Genomic DNA, 17,695 nt, shown 5'->3' with positions numbered 1-17,695 from the left:
AATCCTTGCCAAGGTTCTGGCCAATCGGTTGTTGACGGTGATTTGTGACCTGATCCATCCGGATCAATCCGGCTTCATACCACATAGGAACACGGCCCTGAATCTGCGTAGGCTTCATGGTGTTCTCGCGAGAGCTGCAACCCTCACGGAGCCTGCGGTGGTAGCCTCCCTGGACGTTACGATGGCTTTTGACACCATTGAATGGCCTTATCTTTGGGCGGCCCTCTCCAAGTTCGGCTTCGGCCCTAACTTTATTGCGTGGGTCAGGCTTCTTTATGAACAACTGCTGGCCCAGGTCGTGGTTAATGGCAGGAGTTCTGACCCCTTCCCATTGGGACGCGGCACCCGTCAGGGATGTCCGCTTTCCCCGCTTCTGTTTGCACTGGCGCTTGAACCCCTTGCGGCATGGCTCCGGTGGGAACCCTCGATTAAAGGGATCCGGTGGGCGCCAGATCTGGAAGATCGCGTCTCACTGTATGCCGACGACATCCTCCTTTATTTTACTTCCCCTCAAAAGTCCTTGAACGTGCTCTTCGACGTTCTTCGGTAAGAATTCCGGATTGGTCATCAATTGGACCAAATCCTGTGTATATGTTATAGCCGGGGTTCTGCCGCCGTTGCCTCATAGGTTTCCAATTCTGGTAGCGGAGGACGGTTTTAAATATTTGGGGATCTATGTCTCTACGGTTTCTGTGGTGCGTTATGAACGGAATCTTTATGCTCCGCTCCGTCGTCTTAAACAGGATGTGAGGCGATGGCGTGAATTGCCCTTGTCTCCGCTGGGCCGAGCGGCGCTCTTTAAAATGATGTTGCTCCCTCGATTTCTCTATGCGTTGCAGAATTTCTTCGACCCGGTCCCTGCTCGCTACTTCCGCGAAATCGAAAGTCTACAGCGGCAATTGATCTGGGACGGTCGTGCCCGTATTGCGCTGTCTAAGCTCACCCTTCCCTGGTACGACGGCGGTATCGCTTTGCCAGATATCAAACGATACTACTGGGCCTCGCACCTGAGCGCCATTAATCACGTAACGTATTCATCGGAACCCGCTCCTGCCTTTGCCCTGGACAAATTTTTACTGCCCGGTGGCAACTTCAATAGGGCTTTGTACTCGAAGTCACCAATCCGTCTCCTTACGGGTCCTACGAAGTGTGCGGTGCGGGCCTGGAGGGATGCAACTGTGGCTACGGGCTGGAGCGGCAAGTTGAAACGTATGACCCCACTGTACGACTCTGATCGATTGGGCAACCTTTGGCTGAGGAAAGGGTTTGACAGGTGGGACATGATTGGGATCAGTAAGGTGGAGGATCTTTGGGCCAGGGGCACTGTGAAGTCCTTTGAAGCCCTAAAACTGGAATACCAGCTTGATGATAGGGAGCATTTTCGGTATATGCAGGTTCGACATGCCTTGTCCTCAGCCTTTCCCCCCGGGACTGATATTCCGCAATCCTCCCCACTTGAGGATCGTATCCTAGACGGCCACGTCCCTGATAGTACGATTTCCTTAATATATAAGAATCTCATTAACAACAGGGCTGACCAGCTGGGGAAACTTCGTGCTTCCTGGACGGCGGACGGGCTTGAATTAGACGATGAGGATTGGCAGTCGGCTGTTTCTTCCCCTAAGGAAGTGGCTATTCCGGCCCGACTTCGTTTTCTCCAGCTAAAGATCCTCCACCGTGTGTATGTAACTGGTATGCGACTGGTGCGAATGGGGCTTGCAACGGATGGACGGTGTAGGCGTGGGTGTGGTATGGATGGTACTTTTCTTCATGTTCTATGGGAATGTCCGGTTGTCTCGGCCTTCTGGTCCAGGGTGCATGATGTGATGGGACTTGTCACTGGAGTCCCCCTCCTTCCTGAGGCACGGCGCTGCTTGCTCAATGTGTGGGAGCCTACGGACTGTACTGCTGCTCAGACGTTCTGGGTCACTCTGGTTGCCAAGAGGGACATAGCTCAGCTCTGGGGCTCCGCCAGGCCACCACGGCTCAGTGCCTGGAAAGATAACATGGACTGGTGCATGTTTCGAGAAAAGACGGTGTACGAGGCACGGGGTCGCCCCAGGAAATGGTCCAGGGTTTGGGCACAGTGGAATTCGTACCGTGGTGATATTTGTTCTCCTCCACTCGATTATGAGGTTCCTGTCCCATGATTGGCGTTCCGTTTCTGTTTCCCATATCACCTGTATCCTTTCTTCCTTCATGATCACCCCCCCTCGTCAGATTCGTTCCTTCTTATATGTACTCCTTCCCCTTCCCCCCCTCTTATGACCCTTGCCAGTATGATGCCATGTGTTTGTGTTTGTTGTTTTTCTTCGACAAAATCATAAAATTAAACCTTTGATATCCTTTAAGTACTGTTTTATGCTCCACACTATAATGTGTGCTCAGAGATCGTCTCACAAGTATACTGTCCTGCTTTATTCTTTCAATATGTGTCATAGCGGCCGGCCCTGAGGGGTAGTAGGCAGACACTGTGTAACGTGCATTTCATAAATAAAGGTTTAAAAAAAAAAAAAAAGTATATGGTATGGCAATATCCCGGAACAGCTAAGGGAGTTGTTCCCGACAGCTGCAGACAGGCTCAGCTCATGCTAGATCACCATCTCACATGAAACCACGCACTCTGCCCCCAGGATTGCAGGGACCTTCCATAGGAATGGCTTATAGGTTAACATGTGTCCAGTGAAGGTTAGATATAGGGTTACTATATCTAAGCAAGAGGTGATTACACCAACTTACCCCAGCTGAGTGATCAGCCAGATGTGTCAAATGTGGAGGCCAGGCCAGGGGTGGCGCAATACATGCTGCAGCCCCTGGTAGGCCTTGGAAACACCTATGCCCTGGGTACCTAGGGTACACTGTTACAGGGGCCAATAAGGTGAACCAGTTCCAATTCGTAATGCACCTAGAGTGCATTGACAGTAATTTAGAGAAAGAACAGCAGGCTGTGGGTCTGATTAGCAGGCCCACAGCCACATTAAGTCATAAACCAGTGAAGCAAAAAAGCAAAGATTTGGGGTGACCATAGGATATCAGACCCTACTCTCCTACAGTGGAGATGAAACTTACCTGTTGCGGGCTCTCTTTCTGCAGGCGAACTTTAAGTTTGTATGTTTGCGGCATTGCCTGAGAAGCGAGACTAGCCCGCTGTGTTAGCAGCCCTGCTGAAATGTCAACGACATGGCAGCATTACAGGGCAGGTAACGCCGATGGAGGAAGTAAACAGCAGCCTGAATGCGGCAGAAGTGCTCTCCTGCAACCCACTGGGGATCAATTTGACAAACAGGAATGACTACATGAGGAACACTTCCACACTTCAATTACCAACAGGCCACGGGAGTGGCCACGCACACATGGGCGGGATATCGAGAACCTTTGTGTGTTATTTGAATGTGCTGGGGAAACCATTCAATAACAAAGCCATAAGCCCATGAAGAAGTGCTCTTGAAGCACGAAATGCGTTGGGCTTGACTTTCACTTTGAGCAAGGCACCCTGGTGATTTTCGCTGTTTTGCTCCATTAAAAAGATGTGGAGATGAAACTTACCTGTTGCGGGCTCTCTTTCTGCAGGAGAACTTTAAGTTTGGATGTTTGCGGCATTGCCTGAGAAGCGAGACTAGCCCGGCTGTGTTAGCAGCCCTGCTGAAATGTCAACCGACATGGCAGCATTACGGGGCAGGTAACGCCGATGGAGGAAGTAAACAGCAGCCTGAATGCGGCAGAAGTGCTCTCCTGCAACCCACTGGGGATCAATTTGACAAACAGGAATGACTACACGGCACCTTACATGAGGAACACTTCAACACTTCAATTACCAATAGGCCACAGGAGTGGGCAAGCCCACTTGGGTGGCATATCAAGAAACTTTGCGTGTTATTTGAATATGCCGGCAAAACCATTCAATAACAAAGCCATCAGCCCATTAAGAAGTGCTCCTGAAGCCGAAACGCGTCAGGCTTGACTTTCACATTGAGCAAGGCACCCTTCTGATTTTCGCTGTTTTGGTCCATTAAAAAGATGTGCAGATGAAACTTACCTGTTGCGGGCTCTCTTTCTGCAGCAAACTTTAAGTTTGTAAATATATATATATAAGACCAGTGCCAGGCCGGCCTATCATTTCAGCCATTGCAGGAGTGGCTGAACACATCACTGAATATATTGATTATTTTTTACAGAGCCTGGTTCAGGATTTACCTACATATGTCAGAGACACTGGCGATTTCCTGGCTAAAATTCAAAACATCCAGTGGAATGAACAAATGCTTCTGATAACTTTGGACATAGAGTCGCTCTATACCAGTATAGAACATGCATGTGGTATTAAGGCTCTAGAATTTTTTCTTGGTAATAGACCCATCAACTGTTACCAACACAACAAAGTTTTGACCGAATTAACATCCTGGTGTCTCCATAATAATTTCTTTCTTTTTGGGAGTGATCTTTATCTGCAGAAGCGTGGAGTCGCTATGGGGGCATGTTTCTCTCCTAGCTACGCGTGCTTGCACGTGGGCTGGTGGGAGGAACATGTCCTCAGGCGGCAACATGCCCAAATGTATTCGGGACATGTTTTACTTTGGCTCCGCTACATAGATGACGTTTTTTTGTTATGGCAGGGTGACAAACAGAGTGCACAATTGTTCATTGATTCTATCAATGTGAACAATGAAAATCTGAAATTCACTAGTTCTATCAGTGAATGTGAGGCTGAATTCCTGGATGTTAAAATACAGATCCACAATGGCCGGATTACCACTAAATTACATCGAAAGAGTACTGCTGGCAATAGTATCTTGCACGCCAGCAGTGCACATCCGCGCCATGTGGTTGATAACATTCCCCTAGGTGAACTATTGAGAATTAAGCGAATATGCAGTACAGAATCTGATTTGGTATCTTGTACCAATGAAGCTTTGGCTAGGTTTCGTGCTAGGGGGTACCGTGAATCAGTCCTTACAACGGCTTTGGCCAAGGCTAAAACTAGATCCCGTGCCTCCTTACTTGAAACCAACAGCAGTGCCAATACTTCCTGCACTTCTGATGAGGACACCACCAATCCTAGGTTCCTCACACCATATAGCAGACAGGCAAGACAAATAAAATCAATTCTTTCTAAAAGATGGCCAGTGCTTGCCACAGATCCTGTACTAAAACCTCAACTAGCAGAAATTCCCACTGTCACCTTTAGGAAGGGTCCCTCTCTCAGATCTCATGTCTGCCATGAATTTCCTGAATTAAGAAAAAAGCAGGAATGGTTGAAAACTAGATCTGGCTTCTTACGCTGCACCTCCTGCAGGGCTTGTAAATTTGGCAAAAGTACCCGGCAATACAACACGCCATTCAGTCCAGACCCAATTCAAATCAAGGGCCAATATAATTGTAAGACTGAATTTGCCATATATGTCTTAACCTGCACATGTGGACTCAGGTATGTCGGTAGCACTCGACAACCTGTACACGTTAGGATCCTCCAGCATCTACGTGCAATTGTTAATAACGACCCAACTTACCCTGTAGCCAGGCACTTCAAGGCAATGCATAACAACAAACTGGAGTGCCTGTCCTATTTTGTCATCTCCGCAATTGATAAACCTAGGAGAGGCGGGGATAGGTTAAAGATGCTGAGAAGAATGGAATCTCATTTCATTCTTGAATTAGACAGTAGATCCCCTAATGGTCTTAACAACACGGAAGACCTACATGTGTTTTTGTAATTCAGGCCCTGTTTCTGTCCACTATTCTGTATGTTACCTTGGGTGGTGGGGTTCAGTCGGTCTATGCCCCCGCCCCCTTTTCCACATTTTTCATAGTTTTGTCTCCTTGTTGGGTTGTTGCACGTATCATTTATACATTATTTTATGGTGATTCATCATTTAGGTGTTTATGTTTATTTCTTTTGGCACACTTTATTGAGGACATAGACATAATCAGTTTGTTCTGTATTCCGTGTAAATACATGTTTTCATAACAGTCCTTTTTTTTGACCATGATATTCCCATGATTGGATGCCTTTGTAGCCCATGCCTTACCACTTTGCTGCTACAGTCATATGTTTACATACCTTGCTGGTTTGCACTTTGATAGTTACAGATGCAACAGCATATGGTTTACACTCTAGCATATTTTGCACATAACCAATAACATTATTACTGGTTTTTAATTGCATCTGTTATGGTAAAAACTCAACCTTTTTAATATGCACTTGCACTTTAATATGCTATTTTGCACTATCAATATCATAGATTGGGAAGGCTAATGTACATAAACTACTGTGGGCTATACACAATTGTTTGGCACTTGCACTTTATGCTTTGTATAGAAAAAAAAGTTTATTTAAACCTTTTTAACTTTTATATCATGGGTTTTATCTTTATTAATTGAATATTTGGATTTTAACCTGTAAATGCAATATTCGAACTGTTATTTTTTCCATGCAATTTGGAAAACAGACTAGGCTACCATTTACCTGTAGTTTGTCCTCGCTGTCTATTATCACGTGGTGTACTAAGAAAAAAAGAGAAAAAAATGCACTTTTTTTCCACTGTTTAGTGAGCACTATTTAAAACGGATGCATTACCAGCTCTGACTGTCTGTGAGCAAGGGCGGATGCCCGAAACGCGTCAGATTGCCTGGTTCAGCTTCTAAATAAAAAGAACTGTGCTTATAATTATTGGATCCGCGTGGTTTCCTGGGTCGTTGAGTTCGGAGCTCGGGGGGCTGCATTTGTCGATATATATATATATATATATATCCAAACAACGATTCCTCCCTCGAGAGGATATCCTGGAGTCGCAATTTACCCAATATAATTCACAAGGAAGTTGGTTTCAAGTTATTTATTTCAATCCATGGGGTGTCAAACAAAACCAAGTCAACAACCAACGCGTTTCGACAGCCTCCGCTGTCTTGGTCATGGTCAGTTTGAAAAGTGCATTGCCACAGATATATAAACAAACCACATTTCTTGAAACACAGAGTCACTCCCCAAATGGGTGTGGTTAGTATCACATGGTCTATTACATCAAATCCCACCCTTCAGAATTCTGGGTTATGTAGTCCAATTTATGCAATGTTATTTTCCGTTGTTTTCACGGAGACATTCATATGGCTACCAATTGTTTCGCCTTTTTTTTGGATGGGAGATATGTAACAGAATTAGTTCAGAGTATTGCCCTCCAGTGGGCCAACTGAAATTGATGAGATCAGTTTCGCTGCGTCCTCCCCTTAGGATTTGTGGGTCTTGTGGTCCACAAGGTTGCACCGGTAATCCTGCCTTTGGTGAGTCTTTTTGATGATGTTATTTTGTCATGGAACAACTAAACAACCCAGAATATTATGAGAAATTAAACTCAAATCTGCTGGAAAAAATCAAAAGAGAATTTGATAAAAACTTGAGTGGGAAATGAATGGTTTATTGGATTACGATGAAAAGAAATACCTAACAGTCGATTTCCCCAAAATGGCAACAATATATTTCTTGCCCAAGATCCATAAAAATCCCACGAAACCACCAGGAAGACCCATTGTGTCAGCCAAGGGGTCTTTGTTCGAGCCCCTAGCCAATTACATTGACTATTTTCTAAACCCTTTTGTACAAAAACTCAAATCCTATCTAAGGGACACAACTGATTTTCTATGCATGTTAAAAGAACTATCTTGGCAACCTGAATTCCTCCTGATCACTATGGATGTGACAGCATTATATACCAACATTAATAATGACCTCGGTATAAATGCTTGTAAATATTTTCTCCAAGAACGCAATATTCATTTCAGAGATCACAACAACATGCTCTTGCAAATGATCGTCAAATCACTCACGAACAATATCTTCCTATTTGGGGAATTGACTTTCCGACAAAAGAATGGAGCTGCAATGGGCTTTTCCTATAGCCCCAGCTATGCTTGTATCACCATGGGATGGTGGGAGGAGACAATAGCGTGGAACGAAAAGCATTCGGAACACACTAAACATATTCAAGTCAAGTCAAGTCAAGAGATTTATATAGCGCGCTACATACCCATAGGGTCTCAAGGCGCTTGAGGCAGGGTGGGGAATTACTTGTCGAATATCCAAGTTTTAAGTTGCTTTCTGAATGCTAGGTGGTTCTGAGTAAGGCGAAGGTGAGTGGGAAGTGAGTTCCAGGTTTTAGCTGCCAGGTAGGAGAAGGATCTACCTCCCATGGTGGTTTTGTTGATGCGAGGTACAGTGGCAAGGGCTTGGTAGGAGGATCGTAGCTTACGGGAGGGGGTGTAGAAGGACAGTCGTGTGTTGAAGCATTCGGGACAAAGTTCGTAAAGTGCTTTGTGTGCGTGGGTTAGGAGGCGCAAAGTAATCCTCTTATTTACGGGGAGCCAGTGGAAGTTTTTCAGGTGACCAGAGATGTGATCTTTACGCAGGATGTCTAGTATGAGCCTGGCTGAAGCGTTCTGGATGCGTTGGAGTTTTTTCTGGAGTTTTGCGGTGGTACCGGCGTATAGGGTGTTTCCGTAGTCCAGGCGGCTCGTGACCAGTGCGTGGGTGACCGTTTTTCTAGTTTCGGTGGGGATCCAGGGAAATGTTTTTTTGAGCATGCGAAGGATGTTGTAGCAAGATGATGAAACGGCGATGACTTGTCTGGTCATCGAGAGTGAGGAGTCCAGGATGACGCCCAGGTTCCGTGCGTGGTCCGTCGGGATGGGTGCTTTTCCAAGGGCCTCTGGCCACCAAGAGTCATCCCAGGCGGAGGGGGAGGTGCCTAAGATGAGGACTTCTGTTTTGTCTGAGTTCAGTTTCAGACGGCTGTGCTTCATCCACTCGGCTACTTCTTTCATTCCTTCGTGTAAGTTTGTTTTGGCGGTGTTAGGGTCTTTGGTGAGTGAGAGGATCAGTTGAGTGTCGTCAGCGTAGGAGATGATGTTGAGATTGTGTTGGCGAGCGATGGCCGCAAGGGGGGTCATGTATACGTTGAAGAGGGTGGGGCTGAGTGACGATCCTTGTGGCACGCCGCAGATGACTTCGGAAGACTCTGACTTGAATGGTGGGAGGCGGACTCTCTGGGTTCTTCCGGTGAGGAACGAGGTGATCCATTCCAGTGCTTTTCCTTGGATTCCGACGTTTCTGAGGCGTTGTAACAGGGTGCTATGACAGACTGTGTCGAAGGCAGCGGAGAGGTCAAGGAGGATGAGGGCGGCTGTGTCTCCATTGTCCAGTAGAGTTCGAATGTCATCTGCTGCTGCGATAAGTGCGGTCTCGGTGCTGTGTTTGGCTCGGAAGCCGGACTGTGAGGAGTCGAGGGATTTGTTGGCTTCGAGGAAGGTGGCGAGCTGGTTGTTGACAGCTTTCTCGATGACTTTGGCCGGGAATGGAAGAAGCGAGATGGGGCGGTAGTTTTTGAGTTCGGTGGGGTCAGCTGTGGGTTTTTTCAGAAGGGCGCTGAGTTCTGCGTGTTTCCAGCTTTCCGGGAAGGTGGCGGAGATGAGGGAGCAGTTGATGACATCTCGAAGGTGTGGTGCTATGATGGAGTCTGCTTTGTTGAAGATGTGGTGAGGGCATGGGTCAGTTGGGGATCCTGAGTGGATGGAGTTCATCAGGCGGATGTGTCCTCAGTGGAGATTGGGTTCCAGTCGTTGAGGGTGTTCAAGGGGGGTGAAGGTCCTGCAGAAGGTTGGGTGGGTTGGTCTCCGGGTCGGTTGTCGAAGCTGTTGTGGATGTCTGCGATTTTATTGTGGAAGAAGGAAGCTAGGGAGTCGCAGAGGGCTTGGGAGGGGGTGATGTCGTTGGAGTTGGCTGTTGGGTTGGTAAACTCTTTGACGATGTTGAATAATTCCTTGCTGTTGTGGGCGTTGTTATCTAGTCGGTCTTTGAATGCGGCTTTCTTGGCAGACCGGATTAGTTGGTGGTGTATGCGGGTGGCGTTTTTGAAGGCGTCCTTGGTGCTGGTGTTTGGGTCTTTTTTCCAGACCAACTCAAGGGAGCGACAGAGTTTCTTCGATTTCTTAATATCATCGTTGAACCAGGAGGCGTTTTTGCTGCCTGGTTTGATTTGACGTTTTTTCAACGGTGCTAGGATGTCGGCGCTGTTGGATAGCCATTGGGTGAGGTTAATGGCTGCTTGGTCGGGGTTTGGGGAGTGGGCAGGGGGTTTTGAAGAAGCGATGAGGAGATCTGATCGATGGTGATTTTGTTCCAGTTTCTTCGCATAGTAGGTTGAGGATGGTTGTGGGTTGTGGTCTTCTTGTAGATAAAGTGAACGCAGCTGTGGTCCGTCCAATGGAGAGTTGTGGTGTGACAGAAGGAGACATGTTTGCTGGAGGTGAAGATAGGGTCGAGTGTGTGACCTGCATTGTGGGTGGGGGTAGTGACAAGTTGTTTGAGTCCGAGGTTGGCGAGATTGTTCAGAAGGGTGGTGGTGCTGCTGTCATTGCTCTTTTCCAGGTGAAAATTGAGGTCTCCCAATAGAATGTAGTCCTCGAAGGGGAGGGCGTGTGGGGTGATAAAGTCAGTGATGTTGTCCCTGAATTGTGCACGGGGTCCTGGAGGCCGGTAGAGGAGGGTGCCTCTTAGTGTGGTCTTGGGGTCGGTGTGGATCTGGAAGTGGAGGTGTTCGGCGCTGGCAAGGTTGGAGTCAGAGCTGGTTGAGATGCGGATGGAATTCTTATGGACGATAGCGATGCCTCCTCCTGTTTGCTTGATGCGGTCCTTACGGATGATCTTGTATCGCCAGTAGGTATATATAGTTAGGACCTAGTTTCCATAGGAAATCCGCAACATTCTATTGGGAATAACTTTGGCACCGGTTGATCAATCTATGTGAATTTCTCAAAGAAGATGGCGCGTTACGCTCCGCTCCTTCCCTGAAAGTTTCGGGGGGATTCGTGACGCGAGGGTCGAGAAAAAAGGGGGGTCCCAAAACGTGTTTTTCCCATGCAATTTTCCATAGGACCTTTAGACACGGCTACAGCCCAAACGGCTGAACGGAATTACAAGAAATTTGGCAAAATGGTAGAGTCTGATTCGCAGATCACGCTTTTGCTTAAATGGTGTAAATCCCTCCAGTAGTTGCTGAGAAAATTCAAATTGAAATCAATTATATATCTATAAGCGCGCACAGTGCGAGCACCGTGCGCGCACCGTGCGAGCACCCCGCGATTTTTAAAAAAAAAAAATATTTTTAGGGGCCTTGGGGGTCCTTGTGGGACCCCCTGAGCAGGCCTAGAGGGTCAGGGTGCTTCTACCCTGCCCCCTTTTTGAGTTCTACACATTTGTTTTCCTGCTTTCCTGTGCCTTAGTCTACTGAGGCACAAGATGGCTGCCAACTGTTTCTGTTTTGGAGTGTTGATAGACAGTAGCAGCCAATCAGCATGCCTTCCGGAGAAAGTTGCATGCTCATTGGCTGTCAACACTACAAACCAGGAAGTGTTGGCATCCATCTTTTGCTAGGTAGACCGAGGCACAAAAGAAGCAGAGCTCACAGCCCACACAGCTCTCACAGCCCACACAGCTCTCACAGCCCACACAGCTCTCACAGCCCACACAGCTCTCACAGCCAACACAGCTCTCACAGCCCACACAGCCCTCACAGCCCATACAGCCCTCACAGCTCACACAGCCAACACAGCCCATACAGTTCTCACAGCCCACACAGCTCTCACAGCCCACACAGCTCTTACAGCCCACATGGCTCACACTCTCACAGCCCAAACAGCTCTCACAGCTCTCACAGCCCACAGAGACCTCACAGCCCACACAGTCCTCACAGCCCACACAGCTCTCACATCCCACACAGCTCTCACAGCCCGCCTAGGTAGACCGAGGCACAAAAGAAGCAGAGCTCACAGCCCACACAGCTCTCACAGCCCACACAGCTCTCACAGCCCACACAGCTCTCACAGCCCACACAGCCCTCACAGCCCACATAGCCCACACAGCCCACATAGCCCTCACAGCACACACAGCTCTCACAGCCAACACAGTTCTCACAGCCCCACAGGTCTCACAGCCCACACAGCTCTCACAGGCATCACAGCCCACACAGCCCTCACAGCCCACACAGCTCTCACAGCCCACACAGCTCTCACAGCCCACACAGCTCTCACAGCCTTCACAGCCCACACAGCCCATACTCTCACAGCCCAAACAGCTCTCATAGCCCACACAGCTCTCACAGCCCAAACAGCTCTCACAGCCCACACAGCTCTCACAGCCCACACAGCTCCCACAGCCCACACAGCTCTGGCAAAGATAATACCAGCAGAGAACAATCACTGGCAAAGACAATAACGGCAGCAAACAAACACTGGCAAAGACAATAACGGCAGAAAAAAAAGGCAAAGACAATAACGGCAGCAAAAAAAAACACGGACAAAGGCAATACCAGCAGCGAACCAACACTGGCAAAGATAATACAATCAGGGGGGCAGGGGCACAAAAAACGGCACAATCAGGGGACAGAAGGCCCGACAAACAGCACAATCAGTGGGCAGAAGGCAAGAAAAAACGGCACAATTAGTGGGCAGAAGGCAACAAATACGGCACAATCAGGGAGCAGAAGGCAAAAAATACAGCACAATTAGGGTGCAGAAGGCAAGAAATATGGCACAATCAGGGTGCATGAGGCAGGAAATACGGCATAATCAGGGGGGCAGAAGCCAAGAAATACGGCACAACCAGGGGGGCAGAAGGCAAGAAATACGGCCCAATCAGAGCGCATCTTGCTCCGGTCCAAAAATCGGATCCCTAGGGCTGCTCAGGTGGTCCCACAAGAATATTAACATATTTAAACGTTATCCGCTAATAGAATTTGCATTTTCAAAACCTTGCAAATTCACTGAAAAAACCATAGGTTTCAGGCCTTATTCAGGTAGGAATTGGCATTTAAAAAACCTTTGAAATTCACTGAAAAAACCATAGGTTTTAGGCCTTATATAGTTAAGAATTAGTATTTAAAAAACCTTGAAAATTCACTGAAAAAACCATAGGTTTCAGGCCCTATATAGTTAGGAATTAACATATAAAAAACCACTGAAATTGCTCCTATATAGTTAGTTGAACTAACTATATATTTCGCGCATTCGCAATCCACTGCTGATGATGTCACATATTACATCATTCATGACATGGTCAGTGACATCACTGATGACATCTCAAATGACATCACTGATGACATCACTGATGACATCATCCAGTGTCTGTGTGTTTTTGTAAAGTTTAAATATGTTTTACATATTGAAGAATGAGTGGATGTATAAGAGTATGGATGAAGGATTTGATTGTATAAGTGAGTAAGTATGTGTTAGTATATCTGTGAAAATGTAAGCTGTTCTGTGTTTAACTGTATAGATGAAGAAATCAAAGTGTGATTGATTCTTTACAGGACTGACTAGGTGTGTGAGTAACTCCATGGATGAGTGGCAGTGTGTGAGTGTCTGCATAGGTGTATGAGTGCATATGATAGTGTTGTAATAATGAGTGACTGTATGTACGAGTGATTGTATGGCTGAATGAGTGAATGTGTGTGTAGACGTAGGAATCAGTGAGTGCGTATGTAGTAACTGGTATTCGTGTGTCAATGGTTTCAAAAATGATACTCTGTATTTAACACTAGGTGTAACAGAGGTTATATTAGAGTGTAAGGAGGAGCATTGTATTATCACATGAAGTATATCATCAGTGGTGTGATCATTGATGTCAAATTAGATGTCAAATTAGATGTCATCAGTGATGTCATCAGTGATGTCATTTGAGATGTCATCAGTGATGTCATCAGTGATGTCACTGACCATGTCATGAATGATGTAATATGTGACATCATCAGCAGTGGATTGCGAATGCGCGAAATATATAGTTAGTTCAACTAACTATATAGGAGCAATTTCAGTGGTTTTTTATATGTTAATTCCTAACTATATAGGGCCTGAAACCTATGTTTTTTTCAGTGAATTTTGAAGGTTTTTTAAATGCTAATTCCTAACTATATAAGGCCTAAAACCTATGGTTTTTTCAGTGAATTTCAATGGTTTTTTATATGTTAATTCCTAACTATATAAGGCCTAAAACCTATGGTTTTTTCAGTGAATATATATATATATATATATATATATATATATATATATATATATATATTACAAAGAGTCAACGCTTAGTTTACATTGCCCTTTTTGCTATTTTGCACATAATTTAGAACCAGATCAATTATGAAATTGTATATGGTTTGTGCTATAAGCCTTGGTTTAAAAATGTTTTGAAACTTAAGGGCTTTTATTTGAATTTAATGAATATTGCACCGAATCTGGGTCTGTTTTCGTCATTGGAGTGATGCAGGAGTGACACCAGGCGAAGAAAGCAACACACACACACACACACACATATATATATATATATATATATATATATATATATATATATATATATATATATATATATATATATATATATTTTAGGTTATGCACTGATAAAACATAGTCTATGCATCCTAAGTGTCCATGAAAAATTCTTTGATTATCGCCCATTCTTGTTAAGCCACGAAACAAGTTCTCTTCAACTTTGGTAGAAGTAACACTTGAAGTACATCACATGCTTGATCACAAAATTCTCTTCACATAGTAGTGGTACAGAACAGCCAAGCCAACATGTGTTTCGAGAAATTAATTGGCTTCTTCAGGGTTTCAGAATGTCAGTTCAGGGGGCGAGAAGGGCTCTCTCTCCGCTCCGAACGGGGGAAATCACCCCATGGACCTCGACAGCCGCAGCAGGAAAACTAGCAGGGCTGTTGTCTCGAAGGAAATCCAAGTGTTAATTACCAGTGAGAAGCAGTTGTGGCTGAATGCAGAGTACAAGTAGCCGAGTCAGGAAGGTAGGTGATAGCCAAGGAATTATTATTCAAGCCTGTCTCCTCTCCGTTGCATTGAGCAGCTCAACCGAACGATCATCCATTTAACTAGGATTCCGCTGGATTGAGTTATTTCTTGTTGATATGGGAGGCTGCCTCAATTTCAGCTATCACATCGTCCTGGAGGATTGCAGCAGAAATAATAGTCACAAATCCCTGGGTGTGTTAAATGTGAAAGGTTTTAAGCGACAAGCAGTAAAAACCCAGCCAACAGTCAGGCTCCATGTGTTTTTATTATGCTGCCACAGCCTCCAATTAAAGAACAGTTCGAAACAATTGGAATATTTCGCACCATCCCACACTTCTTGGCGCAGGGAAGAACTGAACAAAGGAGAACTTCTTCCTACGTCATGTCGACAGAGTTCGCACTGTTGATAACAGTTAGCAGTTGTTTACTTGCTTAAAGCTCCCATGTTAAGCCAGGGCTCACACCAAAGGGACATTCAACTTTCTAATTTCCTACAGACGGAAACTTTTAAGTGTGCTGCCACAGTTGCGAAATTACTACCATATAAAAAAATATCTTATACAAGCAAAATAGTAAAGGTCTTTTAAATACTGTACATCTACAAATTGCATAAAAAGTTACCTTGTAAATTAAAGACTTTAACAACGTTAAAAAATATACATTACTTTACAATATTTACTGTCCGTTTCTGTATTACAAAGAAATTCACTTCATTTTGCTATTCTTTTTTCCCAATAATTCTGCTTGCTTTTACCTTATATCACCTAATTCCATTAATGCATTACCATTTGCAATGCTAATACGTCTACCTGGAACAATTGCTAGACCTATTGCATTTGTAAAATGCTTGTTTACATATGAAGCACCAACCAGAATGCAATGTGACCTTGGCTACACTGCCAAGACTAACTGAAGAGGCCCACTTATAAATGAGTTCCATTAGAAGTTAAGTACAAATAAAATGGTACTGAAAAATAGATATTATTCAATAATGGCAGAGGAATCAACTCATCTTGTCTCGTGGCCCATAGGTCATTGTTGTCTTCACTAAGTTAACATGAGCATGCTGCAGCTTGCCTGCTGCTTTGCGCATGTTACTACACAACTTTATTTTGCAATAACTTCTATGGCTATTTTCACATAAGAACTCATAGCTGTGTTCACTCTCTGTATGTTCCTGGGTTTTTTGACAGAACATTGTGAGCAAGGTCGAACAACAATGCACCTTGTTATTTTGTTCTGGCCAGGCCTAAGCCCTTAAACAAAAGCATACAGATCCCGCCCTGGACATATGTCTGGATGGTGCTGACGATGGTGTTCCTTTTCATGTGGATTGGGTTCGTGACTGTGTTTTTCCTGTTGATTAATGGCCATTACTTACCTCAACGCTCTGCTGTGAACTTCGTTGACGGAGTTCTGGCTCCTCACACTTTGGGGTCGATTCCGAATCGGGAAAAACCGCTCCGAATAGCCGTTCGGAGCATTTTTCCTGTACGAATCGTACCCTGCAACGTCTCCCGTACGTACGACGAAGTACGATTCATACCAGGAGCCGTACTCCGTACGAGTCGTACAAAACACCGTACGACTCTAATCTCTGTACGATTCTCCCTTGGAACCTGCTGTATGTGACATCTATACAGTTCACGGCTGGTTTTTACGACCCAGCAAGTACGATACGTGTCGGGTAAGTACTTTTACAACGTATTTTTATTGAAATGAGTTTATTTGTATTGTATTATTTAAAAGTAATTTTATTTTTAATTGATTTATTATTTTTGCTAGAGTATTTTAGAGTACTTGAGTATTTATTTTTGCTAGAGTGTTTTAGAGTACTTGAGTATTTTATAGTTGTTAAAATATATTGTAATTGTGTATTTTAAGTTTTATTATGTAAATATTAATGCAATATATTATTACTAGATTATACTAGAGTATTTTGTGAAGTTGATTAAAAATATTTGTAAAAATATTTTATATTTATAAGAGATTCTTAACTGATTTTTATTATTATTTTTATTATTTATTTTATTATTAATGTGATTTTTATTGCTTATATTTATTGTATTAAAGAATATATTGACATATTTTAGTAAGTATTTTAATTTTTAAATTCTATTAAATAAATAAATAAAAAATTCTAAAATAAATAATATCTAAAAAATTGGAATTCAAAGTAATCTTTTTTTTAAATGATATGAGTATCCGGTTTTATAATAGGGTATTTATTTTACTATTTTTTATTTATATTACTTATTTTTTATTAAATGTATTCCTTTATGAAAAGTATGTATGAATAAAATTATTACTGAAATTTTAATTAATAATTTTATGAAATTAAAAATATTTTATTAAAAAAAATATAAAAATAATTAAAATTTGTATATTCATTTATATGTTTATTAAAATTTTTAAAAAAATATCTTTCATTTTTAAAAAAAATGAAGGAAACAAATAACATTCATGAAACTTTTGGTTCCCACGGTTTTACATTGATTTCTATTGGTAAAATTGTCCTTCTTTTATTTTCAGGATAATGGATATGTGTCCTGCGGAACAGAAAAAGAATGAAGAAAAGAAGAAGAAGAAGAATAAAATAAGGGAGATGAAACTAGAAAACAGGTAAGGAGACAAAGTAGTTAATTTAGAAAATATACATTTATTAAAAGATATAATGCATAAATAAAAGAACACATTATACAGATGATAATTTTTTATTAATAATTGTTTTATTTATCAAAAAATCATAGAAAAATGAAGGTATTTTTTACGATTTATGACATATTTTTGTACATTTGTAACAATATAGCAACAATATTAAATAAATTAAGTAATTTTTATTAATTATTATTAAATAAAG

The 17,695-nt window shown here is 43.6% G+C and overlaps 1 protein-coding gene across 1 annotated transcript in view; it reads right to left on the bottom strand.

The window, feature by feature from the left end:
• Positions 1 to 17,695, bottom strand: part of SHISAL2B (shisa like 2B) — a 163,831-nt gene that overhangs the window by 43,162 nt on the left and 102,974 nt on the right. The gene's annotated exons all lie outside the window — the stretch shown is intronic.

This window comes from Lissotriton vulgaris, chromosome 3_1 (genome assembly GCF_964263255.1).
Source record: "Lissotriton vulgaris chromosome 3_1, aLisVul1.2, whole genome shotgun sequence".
Taxonomy (NCBI): domain Eukaryota; kingdom Metazoa; phylum Chordata; class Amphibia; order Caudata; family Salamandridae; genus Lissotriton; species Lissotriton vulgaris.
This window is presented reverse-complemented; position numbering and strand designations above follow the sequence as displayed.